The following is a 22,724-nucleotide window of genomic DNA, read 5'->3' as shown; positions in this document are numbered from 1 at the left end:
AAATAATATATTAATTGACAATTTTAAACTATATCGTTATTTAAACAACATTTTTTCAAAACTTAACACAACTCTATATCATATTCATCAACAATTCTTCTACAACTGTTTTACTAATTTTTCTCCAAACCATCAGTTTATATGTAGCAACCAACTCTCCAACCGGTATTAGGCTAGGGTCACGAAGATGGACCCATTACGAAGATGTAGCGTTAGCAAAGGCTTGGATCTATATTTTCGAAGACTTGGATCTTGTGGAATATTTGGAGGAGCAAACAATCATACAGAGTAATAAGTGTGCTTGGAATGACAAAATTGGTGAGACAAATTAACGTTCACGATAATGATACGTATGAAGTCATAAAGAGAATCAAAATTCAATGAAATTGGAAATAATATATTTATCTATTTTATTTACTTATTTAAGTGCTGTTTCAAGTATTTTGGTATTCTTAAAGTACCATTTTAAGATTTCTTTTTTAATTTTAATGTAATTTGTTTTTGTTTTTGCTTTTGTTTAATGAAATATGATTTGTTTTATTTTTATTAAAAAATTTAGAAAAGAAGATAGAAAACAATAATTGAGTAATGATCATGACAAGTTTTTCCAATATGCAATTTTTATTTGAAAAATCATGTCACACAACCCTCTTATGTGCTTAGTTACCATAGAGCATGCTCTAACCAAATATTTACCAAATATTTGATATGTTGAAAACCATTATAAATACCTAGAGTTTAATAAGTAAAAATTATAAAAGTTAAAAACTATTATACAGACAATACGTAAGATATTGTTACAGAAATATTGATATATAAGTTTATGATTGGGATAATGTGAAAACTATTTTGAAATTTAGAATCATTTTTTACCAAAAAAAACCAAAGAATAAAAAAAATCATAAAAAAGCGCAAAAAAAAAAAAAAAAAAAAACCAAAATTCTTATTTATCATCCCGGTTTCATAAAAAAGCCGTCTCAGTTTAGCTAAATTATACATATATGTATATTGTATAATATGTACATACATGTTTTTTTATTCACGTATGTACAATTTAAGATAAATGATAGTGTAAATATGTGTATATTACGTAACTAGAGATTAAATGAAATTATACACATGTGTATAATACGAAGTTTTGTTTATGAAACCGGAATAAAATATAAGAATTTTGGTTTTTTACTTTTTAAAAATTTTTATTTGTTTTTGTTTTATAATTTTTTTAAATATTTTTTAATGGTATAAAATGGTTCTCAAATGTCTCAATTTTTAAAGGGTTCTCTTATGATCCTTAATAATATTTGATAAATATCTTCTTTCTAAAAGTTACAAAAATTTTTAAGACTTAAAAAAAATAAATATAATTTAAGTTTAATCATGTTAAATTATCATGCACTATCATTTAAACGAATTGTCAATAGTGTTGCAAAAATATCAAAATAACCATTCAAATTAAAAAAATAGTAAAATGATATTAATTTTCTACTGAAAAATGACGTCGTCTTACGTGCTCCATGTTATTTCTATAAATTGAACAGCTGCTTAACATGTCTAACACACATCTTTCACAACCATTGCACTTTAGTTATTAACTTATTGGCTCCTTTTATATTTCATAGAAACATCCAAACGATATACAATGAAGTGACAGGTAAACGGGCAACAAGCTGCGCCGCAATCCTCTTTTGGATAGCAAACCCAATCCGACTAAAAACAAAGTTTTGATTCTTATGGGCTGATACGTTACTATACACAACTTTCTGAACCCTATTCAAAAGGTCCACGGCATCCGGAGCTAAGAAACCAAAAGTGTCAAGGCGAAGGGGATAAACATGTGTTGATTCTCCAAACAAGCTCTCTCGTGTTTAGCAACCTTGCCCGATGCCGCCTTCAATGTTGTCTGGCCTGCTGCAAATCCAGTGTCCCTAATCCCAACAAGAGGGGACACTCATGTGAGGTTGACACAAGCGTGTTTTCCCCCTACCCACCCAAAAACAAGTATATCGGCTGGTCGTCATGTAGATCTTCCTTCTTGAGGATCCGTAAGAAAGTTTACGGGGGCTTCCTTTTTAGCCGAAATTCCGGCTCGTTTAAGAACATCGCATAGAACATCCCTCACCAAATCATGCCTGTACTTAAACCCAGGCAACTCTTTGCAGTGAACCGTATGCTCGCCAAAAGAATCCAAACAAACCTTACGGCAAACCGGGCACGGCTCATCTACCGGAAACAAAGGGATCATTAACCGATACTTCAGGATGGCCCGGTACTCCAAAGCCGACATATGTTGGCCCAATCCTTCAATAGGGAGAACACTTAAGAAATCTTGAGCCCGAGGAGCCCGAAGACACTCAAACACCGCTTTCTGACGAGGGGATAAATCAAACTTCATTTCCAAACAATTGATGATTCCACTATAAAGGGCACTCGCCAAAGCATGTTGGGCTTTAGGGGGGGCGGTGTCTTTATTAGAGAAACCGCTAATGTCAAAATCGGGAAGTGAAATGTGCAACCGATCAATCGCACTCCCATAATCGGAGTCAAACCCATCAATACCACAACCTCAAAGAACGTGGCCTTGTAATTCCCAAGATTGCGCCCTCGAGGACACAAACGCATAAGTAGAAACGTCTGAAGCTGAACATAAACCCAAACCTCCAAAACGAGTCGGAAGTGATGCCAACCTCCATTGAAAATCTCCAAAGAAGGGACCACCACAAACCACGATGTCCTCAATCGCCCCCCAAAGGCCATTGTCAAACACAGAAACTGCTTCCTTCCGACTTAAAAAACATTAATGGCGAACAAGATGTAGGTTCCCAGCCGGATCTACACGGAAGTATCTCGTAGTACGTAGGTGCGGAATCCCTACGTAAGACGATACGAGCGTAGGATGTAAACTATGTTAATACCGAACATGAACACACGTTACAATACTCAAAAGACACGTTGTATTGCAACCCTTCAACACGTGATCTTCATCACAATTACACGTACTAGAATCATTATCCAATACAACCCGTAACATATGTATATATATGTTACGACAACTTCGCCTAACAGACTAGGCGAAGTTGTCAATAACTTCGCTTGTCCACAAGTTCGCTTATATCAGGCGAACTTGTGAGACAACCTATCTAAATCAAACAAAAACAAACTAACACGATTACAGACACAAACATAACACTAGATACTGAACTACTGACATCATGTACCAACAGACTCCCCCTTGGCAGTAGCTTCATATCTCTATCTTTAATCACGTGTCTGGTAATCCCAAAATCTTGTCTCTCCCGTCTTCAAGCATGAACTCCCTGTCTTACACAAACAGAGACAACTCTATGGTATTTCTTGGCTTCTTCTGTCCATGCAGGAATATAGAATATCTTTTTCTCGTTCAGCACCTGCAAGTCAGCTTGAGACAAATTCACCAAGTGCATAGGATCATACACTCTCAGCACCTCTTGTTCATCTTCATCCTCCATAACCGCTTCAGCTGTTTGACTGTCGACATACCACCATTTCAGATCCTTTAGGACATCCTTGGGCATTTGTTTCATCGGCACTTCTTTTAAACACCGGATAGGCTTATACTTCATTATCATCCAAGGTTTGCCATCAGCTCTCATTCCTCTGTCTTTATCTTCAACAAGCTTCCCTTTCTGGGGCTTTAACAACTCGAACTTTTTCTCTTTTATACTTTCTTTCCACACGATCTTTCCAATAATCCTAGCCATATTATCATCACTCCTGTTTATCAACCCCAACTTGGCTAAATCCTTCACCTCACACTCCGGCAAGGTATTCAATGATCTCAACAACTTTTTGAAGTACTGAACTCCGTCAAAACGTTTAATCACAAACAGCCTCAACTGCTCATCATATAACCAGCATATAATCCCCTTCTTTGATTCAGCATACCCTTTGATATTATAACTCTTTTTAAACATAGTTGGAACCGCTGGCTTCTTTGTCTTTACGAACCATTGAGCGTAGCCTTCTTTCCATCTCGGCTGCTCTTCCCATTCAGTCTCATCACTTCCCATATCTTGACCCACATTTGACTTATCAACATCTGGAATTTCATGTTCTACATTATCCTCCACAATCTCCCCCTCTTCAATCTCACTGTTAATCACAATCTCGGCTCCTATCTTCTCAATCTCTTCAACCGGTAACACATCGTCGTAACCTACAATATCTTCATCCAACATCTCCTCGTCATCCACAACCACCACATCATCACCCCCTGATCCACCTGCTGCACCAGCTGACTCCCCCTGAGATGTGGAAGTCCCAAGACTTTGTTCAGTTCTTGGAAACTCACCACCTGCACCTTTCGATGCATTGGGATCATCGTCTCTATCATTACTCTTCTTCGTCCTCAACTCATCGCCCTTGCAGCTCGTCTCCCCCTGAGATGCTAAGAACTGTTTTAAAGCATCAAAAAGTTTACCGTGCTCAACCAGGAGGGACGACTGAATCTGATTTTCTGCAACAAGGCGCTGGATAGCGTGAGTCTGGATCAGGTTGATTCTTGATTGTTCTGCCACGACCCTTTCAAGTGCTGCTATCATGTCTGAGTCAGATAAAGTTGCATCAAAATCAAATCTCATATGAGAAATGTCTTGAGCATACGGTGGAGGGATTCCCAAGGTAGCCGGAACATCAGAAACAGGCTGAAAAGTAACCACAGGTGGTATTGTAACAGATAACCCTGCAGTGGAAACCAGTGTCGACTCAACGAATCTTGCAACAACCTCCGATGGAGTAAGTGTAGGAGGTGGCAAGGCAACAATTTCTGGAGCCGAAAACTGAAAAGTAGTGGGTGGAATGCCAAAGGAAGATGATGTAGTTATCACGGGAACACCCGAGGTGATTGGTCCCGTCAGAGTCAATGATGCAGGGACCATAGTCATACCAGATTAGGCGGGTGGAGAGAAACGAACCACCCTCGAGCTTTCACCAGCTCCCGAGCCTTCACCCGTTCTGACCCTTTTCGATCGACGAATCAACCGATCTAACTCCTCCTCAAAATCAGATTCACTGTCATCTGTGTCTTTCTTTCTTTTTCCATGAATTCTTTCTTGGGCGACCAGTATCTGTCTTGCTTCAGCAACATCATCAGCTGAGGACTCAGAGTCGGTTCTTTCAGAATCAGCTACAGACGTAGCTACCATCGACACATCAACACCAGAAACCTCCGCTACTGAGCCCTGAACCTCTGCCTCAGGATCAACTCGCTCCATATCAAAGAACCCTTGGCCACCAAAAGCAGCTTCAAGGTCTACTTGTTCCTCCGGTGCCACAACAGGAGCAGCAGGCAATGCTTGCTGTACCACTGGTGGTGGTTGAGAAACAACAGCTTGTTGCGGTGCCGGATCCCGAAACTCGTCTCCACGAGGAGCAACATACGCCGGGTTTATCAAATACCCAAATAATGGAGTATGCCGAGGACGAAGCTCTGGTTTACTTCGAGCACTCGACGCCCTGCATTGTGCGAATATCCTCTTACTGACACTCTCTACATATCGAATGGGATGGCGCTGAAGTAGCAAAGGAGCCACATGATTCAAGATCATTTGTAAGAATCTTGGATACATCAAGAATCTTTCACGAGCTACCGCACGTCTCTGACGGTCTATTTCATAAACACCATCTGACTGAAGCTGTAATGCTTGTTGTAAGTCAGTGCTGTCATTGCCGATTGCATCGTCGCACCCATCCCGTCCGTACCAGCCTTACGACCCGACATGCACACGATCATCACATGCATGAGAAAACGCCATTGATCCAATAAAAAATCCCTTACGCCTCTGAGTGTCACCTAATGGACCGGAATAGCCCATTCGTAAAAATGCACCATCTCTGAATGGAGCAGTAAAGTCTGTAGGATCATCTCTAGTTTCGTTCCCGAACTGCAAGGCGACCCTTATCTGCTCAGATGAGAACTGCACCTCCTGATTGTTAACTGTGGCGCGCATGACAGGGGGCTCAACTCTACAGTCATATTCTACCGTCCTCCAGAAATCTTCAATGTTCGGTAGAGATATGGGTAGTGTTGTAGTAATAGCGTGGAAGAGACGCGAGCGAACAAGGAATGAGATGATCTCACGAAAATCATCTATACCACTGGCATCCGGATCTAGTGTGATGTACATATTGTGCCCCAACCAGGCGAAGTTAGGTATAAGGCGAAGTTAATGATAACTTCGCCTAATCATAACTTCGCCCCTTGAACAACTTCGCCCCTGATTAGTTAAAGATTAAAGCAGCAGGCGAAGTTGAGAACAACTTCGCCTAAACTATAACTTCGCCTGAACTGAAACGGCAAATGTTCACAAGGCCAGACGATGCTTGTTTGGTGAATTTGGTGATTGTGGACAATAAAAACATGTTACTAAAGAGATCTAGATGATCACATTGGTTACGAACACGTTAAAAGGAGTTTGAAAAGTGGGTGTGTAATGGTTTGCATGAACGAGGTCCCAAATCGGACCAAAACGACATCTAATTAACATGAACGACACGAATTATAAGTCATCCCGACCCTACACACCTTTAACACGGATTGAAATTGAGAAAAATAACAATGGTTTGATTCGAGAGGTAACTTCGCCGAGGATTATATTTACTGATAAGTTCGCTTGGAATTTGAGAATATTAACTGGTGTTTGACCAAAAAGTCATTTATATAGGGTTGTACATTACACAGGCGAAGTTAAGGTTTAACTTCGCTTACCCTTAACTTCACCCAGTAACTTCGCTTTAAATTTACAAAAGAGGCCCTTAAACATTTGAACAAAATGCAACTTTCATTTAAAATCCTCCGTTAAAGATTTAAACTTTATAATCAAAGAACCAAGTAACCAAGCTTTGAACCATAAAATGAACTATGTAAAGTAAATTTTAGAAATAAAGTACACGGGATCAAATTTCAGTCTTGACGGGGACCAGAATGTTTTAGAAAAGATCCGAACAGGAATCATACTAATTAGATGGCTGTCACATAGATCCATGTTCAGCGGTATTATGACATAAAGAAACAGATTGTAAGCAGGTAAACAACTTAGTATGGTTTTCATCGCTTCTGTGATACGGATTAGGTTCAATTAAGCTCAAAATTTAAACGGACAACACATCAGAGATTGTGATGCCTCCCATCTATTCTCAAAGCTTATTTGACTTTCCCCGAGTCACCCCGAGTTGACCTTGACCCGTAGTGTCTGATTAAACAGTAAGTACATCTGATCTTTAGAGTCTTCATCCCGTTCTCTTTCTTGATAAGTATAACATAATAGGCTTCAGAAGGCTTAACATCATTTTTTTTAAATAATAAAGATTTACATAGCTTCAAACAGTAGACTACTGCAAGTCCCGAATCTGGATCACTGCAGGTACTTGACACACTATCTTCTCGGAAATCAGAACACTCACGGGCTCGTGTATGACTGGGTAATCGCTTTTCTACCTATCATTCGGAAAGATGTATATGGAGACATACACAGCTCTTAATGAGTCTTCCCTTTAAATCGAGAAGATTTAGTTAGTATCACTTTAAATTTTACGCACCATAAAAAGCTACCATAACATACAATGACTGTTCTAGAGTCTTTTAGGCTTAATAACTTCACTAGTTAAGCACACATAATTAGTTTGTGTATCACTTTCCAGGGTTGGATCAATTTTCTTAGAAACATTGTATTGAAACTTCTTACGAAGTTATAGACTTGAAAAATTATATCATCTCCCTAAAAAAATTTAAATTCTATCGCCTCGATCAAGTCAAAGCCATCAGGTAAACGGCTATCCTGAAGATCCAATGGATCAGCTGGACCGACCACATACGAATATGCGTCCTTTTAACTAAGTATGAACGACTACTTTTCAGCGAAAGAATAAAAACACACCATAAACCGCCCCGGTCACTTTCAGTCATCTGGTTAATGGCTATCCTCATAATCTACTAGTAGAAGTAAGGACCAAACATATCCGAAGATGTGTCCTTCAAACTGAAGCAACCGACATAATTCTAAGCGATAGTGATGGTTTTTTTTTTTTTTTTACTCAAAAGAAACGAGAAACACAGTTACTCGGGATTGATCATCCCATTAAACTCAACAAGATTTTGAAAACGAGTTCGGTCAATCGCTTTAGTAAAAAGATCGGCGAAATTATCTAACGAATCAACCTTTTCTAGCACAATTAATTTCTTCTCAGCACAATCCCGTATAAAATGATGACGAATGTCAATGTGTTTGGTTTTGCTGTGTTTGACGGGATTTTTAGTTACTGAGATTTGCAGCAGTGTTATCAATGCAAATAGGAGTTTGAGTAAAATTCAGACCGTAATCGCGCAATTGCTGTTGTATCCAAAGAACCTGGGAGCAGCAGTTTGATGCTGCCATGTACTCTGCTTCACAGGTGGAAATGGCTACTGAGGTCTGCTTCTTGCACTGCCATGACACCAATCTTCCTCCCAGAAACTGACATCCACCGGTTGTCGACTTCCTGTTCTGATTGCAACCTCCATAGTCAGAATCTGTGTAAGCGACCAAATCCAAGTTTCCCCCTTTCGTATACCACAATCCCAGCTTAGGCTTGCCTTTGAGATACCGTAGTATTCTCTTCACTCCCTTCATGTGAGATTCCCTTGGGCTTGCCTGAAATCGAGCACAGAGACAAACTGCAAACATAATATCAGGTCTAGATGCAGTTAAATACATTAAAGAACCTATGATTGCTCGATATTGGGTGGGGTCCAAGTCTGCATCACTGTCCGAAACAGCACCCAGTTTGTGGTTGACACAAACTGGAGTATCAAATGGAGTGCTGTCCTCCATCTTGAAGCGTTTGAGTACGTCTTGGACATATTTAGTTTGATGGATGAACATCCCATCTTTCTTCTGATCAACCTGCAATCCTAAAAAGAAAGTTAATTCACCCATTGCACTCATTTCAAACCTCTTTTTCATGACTTCTTCAAACTCCTGACACATGACGACTTTTGATGCAGCAAATATGATGTCGTCCACGTATACTTGAACTAGTAGAAAATATCGCCCTTTTCTCTTGACAAACAGCGTGCTGTCGATCTTTCCTCTTTCGAACCCATTTTCAAGCAGATAATCAGACAAGGTTGAGTACCAGGCACGAGGGGCCTGATGTAGACCATATAGCGCTTTACTCAGCTTGTACACATGATCAGGAAAATCAGGGTCAGAGAAACCCGGAGGCTGTTCAACGTACACTACCTCATCGACTTTACCATTCAGAAAGGCACTTTTTACATCTAACTGGAACACCTTCATCTGATTGTGTGAAGCAAATGCCAAAAAATAGTCGGATTGCCTCCAATCTTGTCACAGGAGCAAACACTGTAGTCGATTCCTTCTTGCTGATTAAACCCTTTTACTACCAGCCTCGCCTTGTTCCTTATGATTATCCCTTTCTCATCTCTCTTACACTTAAAGACCCACTTTGTGCCAATAGCATGTACATTCTTCGGTTTTGCAACTAATTTCCATATTCCATCTTCTCAAACTGAGCTAACTCTTCTTGCATGGCTTCGACCCACGAGCTATCCTTGAGAGCCATTTGATAGTTCTTTGGTTCAATCTGGCTGATGAAGCAGGTGTACAAGCACTCATTAATGATACTTGTTTCCTTAATGCTTGCGTAGACACAGGTGTGCTCATTCAAGCTTCGTCTTGTTTGTACACCATCAGACAGATCACCTATCACATTCTCCAAAGGATGATTTTTGTGAACTCCAGTAGTCGGAACCGTACTTACTTCTAGATTGTTTTCCAAGTTCGAAGAGAGTTCATCAATGGGTGATTGGTGTTGAGAGTGAAAAGGATTGTAGAATTCTTCCTCAGTAGAGGCAGCAGGAATATCAGCGGTTCTTGACGAGGAAGGATGACACTCATCGTATCGCGGACGTTGCACAACATTTTCTTCCTCATCATACAGCATCTGTGAAGCAATTTTCTCATCAACTTCTGCAAAATCCAAGTAAGGCACATTAAAAGATTTGAACAGTTTATCATAGTCAAAAGCTTCAGCGGGTCCCGTGCTGGGCATTGGTGGTTTGTAACTCGTGATGTCAGTGTTACATACCACTTCAACCTTGCTGTTCGATAAATTAAAGACTCTTCTGTTGGGTGTCCCAACTGTTGGAATTACGTATGCCCGAGACACATACTTATACTAATGTGGCTAAATGTGTTTGATCCAAGTCGGGTCATACCCAATAACAAGCTAGACAACACCAAATGTATTCTTTTAATGATTTGATCAATTAAACGAATACCGAACACTACATGTTTAGAAAATTGGTTTTCTAAACAAACACACTTGAGGATTTAAATAAATTATCTGGATAATTTGTTTATATAAATTAATTATTTAATTGGTTAAATAATTATATAAATGTATGTACATTTTATAAAAATGAGTTTTATAAAATGAATGGAGATGTTTTAAATGGTTAAAACAAAACAAAAAAAAAAAAAAAAAAAAAAAAAAAATATATATAAAATAAATATAACCGGCCACCCCATGTGGGTGGAGGTTTTGGTCCAATCAAAAGTTTTGTCTTCTTGTGTTGACCATCTTATTTATCTCCATTCACATTACATGCATTTTGGTCTTGTCCCTTTTTGAATTCTCAAGTAATTTTGAAGTTTTCTAAACTCTCTCTTCTCTCTCAAAACTCACGGCCATATTGGCCTCAAATTGGGAGTTTTGTGAGTCTAAAATTGGTGTTCAAATCCTAGCACAAATTGGTGTTGTTGCTACAAAAGCTTGGGGTATACAAAGCTTGAGGGTTTCTCCTTTGCAACCTTGCCATTTGAAGACATCATCTTCTTCATCCACCTACATCTTATTATAAGGTATAAGAAGGTACAACTTACATTATGTGAGCATTTTGTTCTTGTAATATTGATCCTTGTTCTTCGGGTTTTAGTTTTAACATAATGGTATGTTCATAACAAGTTTTAAAATCTAAGCTTCCGTTGCGTTTTCTTGTTAAATATGGTTAACTTGAACTTTGATAATCTTGTATAAAAACCCAACAATGGCATCAAGAGCCGGTTACAAGGACTTATGCTCCTTACATGTTCCTAAATTTCGGGTTTTTTCATGGGTGAAAAAGGGGTCCGAAAATTTGGTGGATTTTACCCCTCATGGTTTTGTAAGATCTTGACATGCATGGAAAGATCTTAGGAAACCATTTAACATTTGGATGTTGAAATATCAAAATTGTAAATATTTTGGGGGGGTGGCCGTAGCCTCTTGGGGGGGGGGCACCTTTTGTCTTTGTGATATTTTGGGCATTGGTTGCTTAGGATGCATGCTTAGAACATTTGGTATGTTTGGATGTGTCATAACCGAAACCTAGACCTTGGATGTGTTGATTGTTGTTTTGTGTATGTTGATTATGTTTATTATTCAATATGGTTGTAATAATTCATAATTTTAGGCTTGTGTAATTTATTTGTTCATAAATGGTATGTAATAAGTAGATTAGTTGCATTTTCTTCATTTTAGAAAAATATGTATTAGGATACATGTTGTAAAAATTGAAGATGCAAGAATTGGTGGATTTGGGCCTTGGGCCGAAATTTTGGGCTTGTTGGGCCTCACCGGCCCATCATGGGATTCAAGCCCATTAGGCCCATAAATTTCACTCTTGGGCCCAAGAAGACTTTTGGAAGTTTGGAGCCCATTAACAAGCCCAACAAGAACACAACAACTTGGAAAGGATACTTGAAGCATTTGGATGCAAGATCAAGTGGGAGTCAACATTCCATCCTTGTGTCATGTTTTGTCCCTTAGGTGTGACTTATGACCTATACTTGTTTCGGCTAACAAGTATGGTCAAATTTAGCGGTTTTCGGTTATGACTATATTTTGCATGTGTATGCTTGGTTGTTTGTTTTACTTAATGTAATGTGTGGTTGATAGATATTAGGATATCCAAACCGTCACATAGGAACGACAACAAGCATAAAACGGGTTCTAATATATATTTGGTAATATCGCGTCAATTAGTTTAATTAAATGGGTTTATTAAAACTAAGCGATCTCTCACCTATAATAAAATTGGTTTTATTATAACTAGAACCTTGAAAATTGGTTTTCAAAATCGCCATATTTCTAAATGCATGTTAGGATATGGCATAATGTTTTTCAACTAGAATATTTGAAAATTTAAAATCCCTTTTTCAAATTACCAAGGAAACAAGTCTAACACCATCCTTTTGTATGACACTTAACGTATTAGGGAACTTTAAATGGGATAAAGGTCACCTAACCATTTTGAGCAAACTAATATACTTAGGGTAATATTAACATATTTGTGGGATAAAGGTCACCTAACCACTTGTATGTTAATCTTACATGTTTATACAAGTAGGACGACTTGAATTGGAAACCATGTGATAAAGGTCACCTAAGCATGGGATCCAATGGTGTTGATGGGATAAACATGCCAACACGAAATAAGGATTTCGAATGGTCCCATACCTCTAGAAGTTGCAAAGGGTTGCAATTGTCAAGGTTGACTACCTTGTTAAATCAAATAACGGGATAAAGGTCACCTAACCGAAATTTGATTTATCGTTGGATTCTAGAATTTAATTATTATTTTAAAATCTGAAATAAAAGGGTATTAATAATTAAATTGATTATAATACTAAATAGAACTTTGTTAAATTTTGTAGATGGCCACTAACAATGCAAACACCTCTACCCATAACACCCGTAACCTATCCTTAAGAACCATCCTTGAAAAGGATCGTCTAAACCATAATAACTTTATGGATTGGTATCGCAACTTGAGAATAGTTCTCAAACAAGAAGAGATATCATATGTCTTAGACGATCCCATTCCCGATGAGCCTAACGTGGAAGATGAGGAGGCTTATAACGATTGGGTCAATTACACCAAAGATTCGGTGCAAGCCTCTTGCCTCATGTTGGGGACTATGATTCCCGAAATCCAAAAGGATTTCGAGCATCATGGGGCATACGACATGATAACTCAATTGAAGGAAATGTTCCTTCAACAAGCTAGAGCGGAACGTTTCGAAACGGTTCGAGCGTTTCATGCATGTCGTATGGAGGAAACCCAAACCGTCTCATCTTATGTCCTAAAGATGAAAAGCTACATCGAAAAGCTTCGTAGGTTGAATTGTCCCGTGTCTAATGAGTTGGCTACGGATTTGATCCTCAACTCTTTGACCAAAAGGTTTGAAACCTTTGTCATGAATTATAACATGAATGGGTGGGACAAAAGCATTGGTGAGCTTCACGCAATGCTAAGAACGGCCGAAGCGGGAATGGGTAAAAAGGCTTTACCCGTTCTAACAATCGATGAAGGAAAAAGGGGACATAACTCCAACCCCAAAGCAAGTGTTGCTAAGGGCAAGGGCCACGTCCGAGGAAAGTGAAAGAGGAAAGCCATCACGCCCATCAAACCGAAGGAAAAGAAGCAAAAGGTTGCGGCGCAAGATCCATGCTTTGAGTGTGGAGAGATAGGTCATTGGAAAAGGAATTGTCCGACCTATCTCAAAGCGTTAAAAGATAAGAGGGATGCGGGGCATACCTCAGGTATTATCTTTACTATACATATTGAACTAAATGTTATTTCTTCAAATACATGGGTACTTGATACCGGATGTGGAACTCACATTTGCAATTTGTTGCAGGGGTTCAAAAGAAGTAAACAACTCAACAAAGGGGACATTAGTCTCTTTATGGGCAATGGAGCAAGAGTTGAAGTCCAAGCCCAAGGAGACTACATATTAAATCTTCCAAGTGGTTTGGAAGTAATTTTGAAGAATGTTTTGTATGCTCCTAAGTTAAGGAGAAACATTATTTCCGTGTCCCTTTTAAAACAATGTGGCTTTGATCTTAAATTTATAGATTATGATATTCATGTTTTGATGAATGGCATATTTTATTTTAAAGCTATACCCATGAATGGTATATATGAAATAGATCAAATTGGTACGTCACATAGTAGTTCAATGTACAATGTCAACACCAAGAAACTCAAGAAGGACTTGGGTGATTCCTATCTTTGGCATTGTCGCCTTGGACATATAAGCAAGAATCGCATGCAAACTCTTCGCAAGAGTGGTATTCTAGAAACAAATGAGTATGATTCATTTGATGTATGTGAATCTTGTTTACAAGGCAAAATGACAAAGCAACCCTTTAATAAAACTTTTGAAAGGTCAAAAGAATTATTGGGTATCATACATTCGGATGTATGTGGTCCTTTTAGACCAATGACTAGGAATGGTGAAAGATACTTCATTACCTTTATTGACGATTATAGTCGATATGGTTATGTGTACTTATTGAAACACAAAGATGAAGCTTTTGAAATGTTCAAAGACTTCAAAACTGAAGTAGAAAGACAACTCAAGACCACAATCAAAGTACTTCGTAGTGATAGAGGAGGTGAATACCTAAGTGGTGTTTTTCAAGATCATCTTAAGAGTTGTGGAATTATTTCACAACTTACTCCACCTGGAACACCACAACATAATGGTGTGTCTGAAAGGAGAAATCGTACCCTATTAGATATGGTTCGATCGATGATGGCTAGAAGCACTTTACCTCTATCATTTTGGGGCTATGCTTTACTTTCCGCTGTTCGCATATTGAATATGGCTCCAACCAAGAAAGTGGAGAAGACACCTTTTGAAATATGGCATGGAAAGGCTCCATCGCTATCATTCTTAAGAGTTTGGGGTTGTGAAGCTTATGTAAAGCAATACACCCCAAACAAATTAGAAGTCCGATCCACTAAGTGTATCTTTATAGGTTATCCTAAAGATGATTTAGGATATTACTTTTACGATCCTAGTGAGCAAAATGTTATTATTGCTCGAAAGGGTAAGTTCTTGGAAACTAAGTTCCTTAAGGAAGGAACTAATAGTAGAACAGTGAAACTTGATGAGGATCAAGAACCACAAGATGATACACAATTGGTTGATACTAGCACTCAACAAGAGGTTGTTGAAAGTGATCAAGTGGTTGATCAAAACACACAAAACGTTCGCAGATCTGGTAGAGTTAGCAATCCACCTGAAAGATATGGATTTTTTGTAGAAGGTTGCTACGTGGTAGATTCGGATGAACCAACCACATACCGTGATGCAATGTCCAAGAATGATTGTGACAAATGGCTTGAAGCCATGAACGTTGAGATGCAATCCATGTATGACAACCAAGTTTGGGAATTGGTTGAACCACCACTCAACTCCAAAGCTGTTGGAAGTAAGTGGGTTTTCAAAAGAAAAACTGATATGCATGGAAACTTGGATACTTATAAAGCAAGACTTGTAGCTAAGGGTTTCACTCAAACTCAAGGGGTTGATTATGATGAAACTTTTTCGCCTGTGGCAATGCTAAAGTCTATTAGGATATTATTTGCCATAGCTGCACATTATGATTATGAAATTTGGCAAATGGATGTCAAGACCGCTTTCCTAAATGGATATCTTGAGGAAGATGTCTATATGGTTCAGCCTGAAGGTTTTGTCGATCCAAAACATCCTAATAAAGTATGCAAGTTAAAGAAATCAATCTATGGATTGAAACAAGCATCTAGAACTTGGAATCATCGTTTTGATGAAGAAATCAAAAGTTTTGGGTTCATCAAAAACGCTGATGAGGCTTGTGTGTATAAGAAAGCTAGTGGGAGTATAATTACCTTCTTAGTATTGTATGTCGATGACATTCTACTATTTGGAAATGACATTCCAACCATGGAAAGCGTTAAGGCTTGGCTTGGAAGTAGATTTTCCATCAAGGATCTTGGTGAAGCTGCCTATATTTTGGGAATAAAGATCTATAGGGATAGGTCAAGGCGCTTGATAGGTTTGAACCAAAGTACATACATTGATAAGATCTTGAAAAGGTTCAAGATGGAAAACTCCAAGAAAGGTTTTGTACCTATTCAAAGAGGGACCATATTGAGTTCAGCTCAATGTCCAAGCTCAAAGGGTGAGCAAGAGATGATGAAACAAATCCCATATGCTTCTGCTATAGGATCCATCATGTATGCGATGATATGTACTAGACCGGATGTGTCATGCGCTTTGAGCATGACAAGCAGATACCAACAGAATCCAGGAAACAGTCATTGGATGGCTGTTAAGAACATATTGAAATACCTTAGGAGAACTAAGGATATGTTTCTGATATATGGATCTGGTGAGGAGGAACTCGCTATAAAAGGTTACACGGATGCGAGCTTCCAAACTGATCGAGATGATTCTCGATCACAATCTGGGTATGTGTTCACTCTTAATGGAGGAGCTGTCTCTTGGAAGAGCTCAAAACAGGAAGTGGTAGCATTGTCCACTACAGAATCAGAATACATCGCCGCTTCATTGGCAGCTCAGGAAGCTGCATGGTTGAAGAAATTTATTTCTGATCTAGGGGTGGTCCCTACCATTCAAGACCCCCTAGAAATCTTTTGTGACAACGAGGGTGCGATTGCTCAAATCAAGGAACCTCGTTCGCACCAAAAGACAAGGCACATAGAGCGGAGATTCAACTACATAAGGGATGAAGTTGAAAAAGGAAAGATATGTATTCGCAAAGTTGGAACTGATCAAAATCTTGCAGATCCATTCACGAAGCTCCTAGAAAGACCGAAACATGAGCGTCATGCGAGTGGCTTAGGACTTCGATATTCTAGTAATTGGATTTGATCTATTTTGTATTTACGTTTAAAAGACTTTTGTAATTTAACTCTTTTATATGATTATGGAATCTTGAGTTAAATTCTAATTTTGCATGTTTAATCCATGAATAAGTTATCTTATTCTAAAAGTCCGTAGTCGATCACATTTGTGGGAACAAATATGAAGCAAGACTATTATGAACTAGGATTGGTGGATATTCATAAGGAATGAATATGGAGCATAGGTTTGCTGCCAAGGTTCATAGATATTTGTGGGATACGAATATTGGACTGACCCGCTCTCAATATTACTACATGGAGTCAATGGACCTGATCATTAGTAATTTTGAGTAAAGGAGAATTTCATATTATCCTTAGACCTGAGATGTATACTGGGTCTTGATTTTCACCAAGTATTACACTTTGACTCTCCCCTTCGCTATTCGTAAAAGATGGTACATAAGGATGAGCTCAGGTGGAGTATAAAGTGATAGTGAGAGGCGTATACAGTCAAGATGGAATTTGTTCCTCTTATGTGTTGAGAGTTTAGATGTCTAAGGCCTGATAAAGTTGAATTGTAAAGAGAATGATAGCCTATGTCTCTTAGATCCAACATGACATCTAGTAACAAAGGGATATAATGATAGATTCACCTAAATCATATCAAGTAAGGGACTTGAAGGAATGATGTTATTGAATGGCACTTCGTCAAACACATTAGGGGTGGTGAACTGTTGTTAGGCGGTATTCACCACTTGCATTAATTTTCTATGTATCTCGTGCAAGTGGGAGATTGTTGGAATTACGTATGCCCGAGACACATACTTATACTAATGTGGCTAAATGTGTTTGATCCAAGTCGGGTCATACCCAATAACAAGCTAGACAACACCAAATGTATTCTTTTAATGATTTGATCAATTAAACGAATACCGAACACTACATGTTTAGAAAATTGGTTTTCTAAACAAACACACTTGAGGATTTAAATAAATTATCTGGATAATTTGTTTATATAAATTAATTATTTAATTGGTTAAATAATTATATAAATGTATGTACATTTTATAAAAATGAGTTTTATAAAATGAATGGAGATGTTTTAAATGGTTAAAACAAAACAAAAAAAAAAAAAAATATATATATATATAAAATAAATATAACCGGCCACCCCATGTGGGTGGAGGTTTTGGTCCAATCAAAAGTTTTGTCTTCTTGTGTTGACCATCTTATTTATCTCCATTCACATTACATGCATTTTGGTCTTGTCCCTTTTTGAATTCTCAAGTAATTTTGAAGTTTTCTAAACTCTCTCTTCTCTCTCAAAACTCACGGCCATATTGGCCTCAAATTGGGAGTTTTGTGAGTCTAAAATTGGTGTTCAAATCCTAGCACAAATTGGTGTTGTTGCTACAAAAGCTTGGGGTATACAAAGCTTGAGGGTTTCTCCTTTGCAACCTTGCCATTTGAAGACATCATCTTCTTCATCCACCTACATCTTATTATAAGGTATAAGAAGGTACAACTTACATTATGTGAGCATTTTGTTCTTGTAATATTGATCCTTGTTCTTCGGGTTTTAGTTTTAACATAATGGTATGTTCATAACAAGTTTTAAAATCTAAGCTTCCGTTGCGTTTTCTTGTTAAATATGGTTAACTTGAACTTTGATAATCTTGTATAAAAACCCAACACCAACAACATATCCGACTAAAATACCTTCGTCGGCTTTCTCACCAAATTTAGAGTTTGTCTTTAATATCGTACATGGGGACCCGAATGGTTCGAGACTATTCAAGTTTGGCTTTCGACCATGCATAAGTTTATAACAAGTTTTATTCAATCTTTTAACAGTTAAAACACGATTAAGGATATAGCAGGCTGTGGCAACAGCTTCAGCCCAGAACACCATGGGAAGTTTAGCATCAGCCAGCATAGTTCTGGCACCTTCAATTAGCGTCCTGTTCTTCCTCTCAGCCACTCCATTTTGTTGCGGAGTATACGGGGCGCTGCACTGGTGGTCTATCCATTTCTGTAAGCAGAACAGCTCCATCTGGTAGTTCTTGAACTCTGTCCCATTATCACTCCTGATGTACTTAACCTTTCTCCCCACAATATTTTCAACCTTGGTAATAAGGCTAATTACCAACTGAACCGTCTCATCTTTTGCCTTCAGAAAGTATACCCAAGAGTATCGAGAGTAATCATCAGTTACTACCAAGAAATATGACGTTCCACCTAGACTCTTTACATTCACGGGACCAAAGAAATCCATGTGAAGCAGGTCTAGTGTACTGACGATTGAGTTAACCTTCTTGGAGTGATGAGGTTTCTTGTGTTGCTTTTCCTTCTTGCACGATAAGCATTGGTTTTCAAAGTTAAAATTTTTCAAAGGAACACCAAGTACAAGCCCATTCTTGACAATGTAGTTCATTTTTCGAAGATGTATGTGTCCCATTCTTCGATGCCATAACTCGGACTCAGATTCAGTTGCCTTTGACAGAAGACATGACTCTTCTGTTGCCATCTCAGTTGACCTCATATCCATTACATATGTGTTCTTTTCTCTTGAAGCTTTCATCACCACCCATGCCTCTGGTATCTTGAAACCAGGATACAGAACAATTGCTTCATTTTTAGTAAAATGCACTGTGTACTCTTTGTCACAAATCTGAGACACGCTCAACAAATTATGCTTCAACTCCTCAACAAAATTCACCTTCTCTAACTTCATTTTACCATTTGTCATAGTTCCAATACCAGTAATTCTACCACCACTCTCTCCAGCAAAACTTACTCTACCTCCTTGAACAGGTTTCCATTCGTGTAACAAATTCTTGTTACCAGTCATGTGCCGGGAACAGCCACTATCCACAACCCAATGATTGTTTACAGTCCTGTTCAACTGTTCCTGCATAGTTAATGAAAAGATTAAAATCTGGGGACCCAAGACCTACTGGTCTTGGGTCGATTAAATCTGTTAAACGGCATCCCGTACTTTGATTGCCCAAAGGCAGTTTGAGAGTGATTTCTGTAAGTTCTGAAAGGATACCTTCTTGAGAATTGACTATGAGGCCATCCAAACCTTACTGGATTAACTGAGTTATAATTGTTGGTTTGGTTGTTAACTGGGAAAAACAGAGATCAATTTCTTTGAAATCTTGGATTAGTCTAATATCTGAACTTTGGTGAGTAAGCATTCTTACCATTATAGTAATTACTATTCGTTTTATTCTCAGTTTTCGGAGGCCTCATAACTCTGAATCTCTGATTTAGAGGACAATCTGCAATCAGGTGTCCTATTTGATTGCATCTGAAACAACTCCTGTGTTCAACTTTCGTCTCAACAGTTGTTTCAGATGTTGAGGTTGCATTACTATTCGTTTGTCTAACATATGGTGGGACAAACGGGTTTAGGTGAGAGTTCTTTTCAGTTGGCTTATATTCCTCCCCACGTTTTAGTAACACTACCTCTTCTTTTATCTCACTAGATTTGGATGTCTTGTCCGAATTTGATGTGACAGAACTAGGAGCAGAAATCTTAACATTTGAAACAGGCTTACATGTTTCGCTTTTACTAACTTCAGGTTCTTTAATAGAAACTTTGATAGGAACTGTTTGACTAATCTCAACATCAACAGATTTCTGATTACTAGGATCATACGTATAGTTATGGTTATATGGTGGTGGAACTTCAGAAAATCCAATTCCTCCTTTGTTAACTGGGGAACGTTGAACACTTACGATATGATCAAGCATTGCTAAGGAATTTCTAAACTGTTCAATTTTTCTGTTTAATTCCACCACTTTTACCTAGTAATCAGCTATCTGTTTATCCCTTTCAGCAATTAGTTTGGTTTTTTCCTCTAACACTTCATAACTAAGATCAATTACTTGTATTTTATCAGCTAGACTGGCTTTAAGACTTCTGATATCCTTTTCACTAGCTTTTATTTTTACCGAGTAACTGTTTTCACTAGTTTTAGTGTAATGATGATCTTCTTTTAACGTTTTAAATTGAGCGTCCTAAATAACAAACTGATCAGTTACTGTTTTCAATTGTTTAGACAGATTTTCACATTACATACAATGAAGTTCAGAACTTTCCTCATAGAGCTGATCGTTCACTTCTGCCATATAAGCTTGATTTTCTCCCGTCTCTTTCTCACTCCCTCCAGTTTCGATGTTTACCAAGTTAGCCTGTTCGAACACTTCCTCAACTTGCAGATTCCAGTTGTATCCCCCATTCTGTCTAGATACCATAGCCCTATTTTCACTACCTCCCCCATTCTGTTGTGCCGGCCTGTTCTGACTACGTTCGACTCTTTCATTTTTACATTCCTTGGCAAAGTGACCATTTTGTTGACAGTTGTAACATCTAACCTTTGATTTGTCAAAGCCTGGTCTTTCGCCAACGAACTTTCTACCCTTTTTCTTCATGAATCTTTTAACCCGTCTTACTATCATAGCCATCTGCCACTGCAGATCCATCTCTTCTAGATCATCAGCATCAATCTGATCATAGTCTTCATCCAACGTTGCGGGATCGACTATTTTACCTTTGATGTAATTCTCATAAGATGCAATGAAAGATGCATAGAGAGCAAACTGCTGTTTAGCTGATTTAACACTTATGGGCATCTATGAGTAGTTGTTGGTTGGAACATTTGATGAACAGTTACGAGTTGTGGCTTGAGGTTTTGAAGAATTATTTCCTGCAGCTACGAAATATACATCACCATCCATGTTGAGAGTCACATGACCATCCTGAGTTGAATTTGAGTTTGAGTCTCCCTTTGAGTAATAAGCAGAGGATTCTGACTTTGAACTTGAACTTGAAGTAACTTTCGCACCATACATTCCCGGATCCTGAACCTGATCAGTTGGTGTCTCTTTCCGAACCATGTTAAGTTCAAAAGTTCATAATTTATTGACTGATGTTTCCAAATCGATATTGGCAAACTCTTTATCTTCTCTCATCAAAATCGTGTACATTTCCCATTTTGGTGGAAGAGCATCAAGAAGTTTCTCTACTATCTCCTCTTCTTTGTATACAATGGAGTAATTGCTGAGTTCGGTCATCAGGTGATAATATCTTGTGATGATATCATCAAGTGATTCATTTTTCAAATATTTGAACACCGAGAATTGGGTTTTTAGTAGCTTAATTTTGGATGCACGTATCCTCACATTACCTTCATATCGATTTTCTAGCGCTTCCCATAGCTCTCTAGCGGTTTTGTATTTCCTGAAGGTGTGAAGAATCTCTTGTGGAAGAGCCATTGTGATCGCCGCATGAGCTTTACTCTCTGCCTCATACATTTTCCTCTCTTCCTCATCCATCTTACTGTACTTCTTTATTTGATCACAACCCTCAAATAAGGCCGTTGGTGGAATGTATCCATCTTGTATGCACACCCACATCTTAGCATCTTGATATTTAACATACTGTTCAAACCGATCTTTCCAAGCAACGAAATCGGTACCCTTAAGCATTTTCGGAGCCTTAGTTGCTGAACCGGCCTCAACTTCCATTTTCACCAGTTCCGTAATGTTTATCGAAGTCATCGCTGAAAGAAACACGACTTGAAAACACACACATTTTTTTTTTTTAAGTTGAACAGTGACCAGTAGGCGAAGTTATTCTTAACTTCGCTTAAGCTTAACTTCGCTTGATTCCTTAACTTCGCTGAAACTCTTAACTTCGCTTGCTGATTAACTTCGCTTAAGCTTAAGTTCGCTTGATTCCTTAACTTCGCTGAAACCTTAACTTCGCCTGCTGATTAACTTCGCTTAATGACAACTTCGCCTGATATCAACTTCGCTTGGTTGATAACTTCGCTTAAACTTATAACTTCGCCTAAACCCTACGAACAGTGACGGCAACTTCGCCTGATGAACACAAGGTTTTTGCAGGTTTTAATTTGACGTATTGCGAGGTATGCGAAGGTGTAATGGGTTATATTTGATAGTGGGAGATGGGTAGGACACAAAAAATCGGTATTTCAAC

Source organism: Bidens hawaiensis, unplaced genomic scaffold (assembly GCF_021521415.1).
Source record: "Bidens hawaiensis isolate Kalapana, Puna unplaced genomic scaffold, B.hawaiensis_p1.1 tig00004474_1, whole genome shotgun sequence".
Lineage (NCBI taxonomy): Eukaryota > Viridiplantae > Streptophyta > Magnoliopsida > Asterales > Asteraceae > Bidens > Bidens hawaiensis.
The sequence above is the reverse complement of the archived record's forward strand: the minus strand, read 5'-3'. Positions refer to the sequence as shown.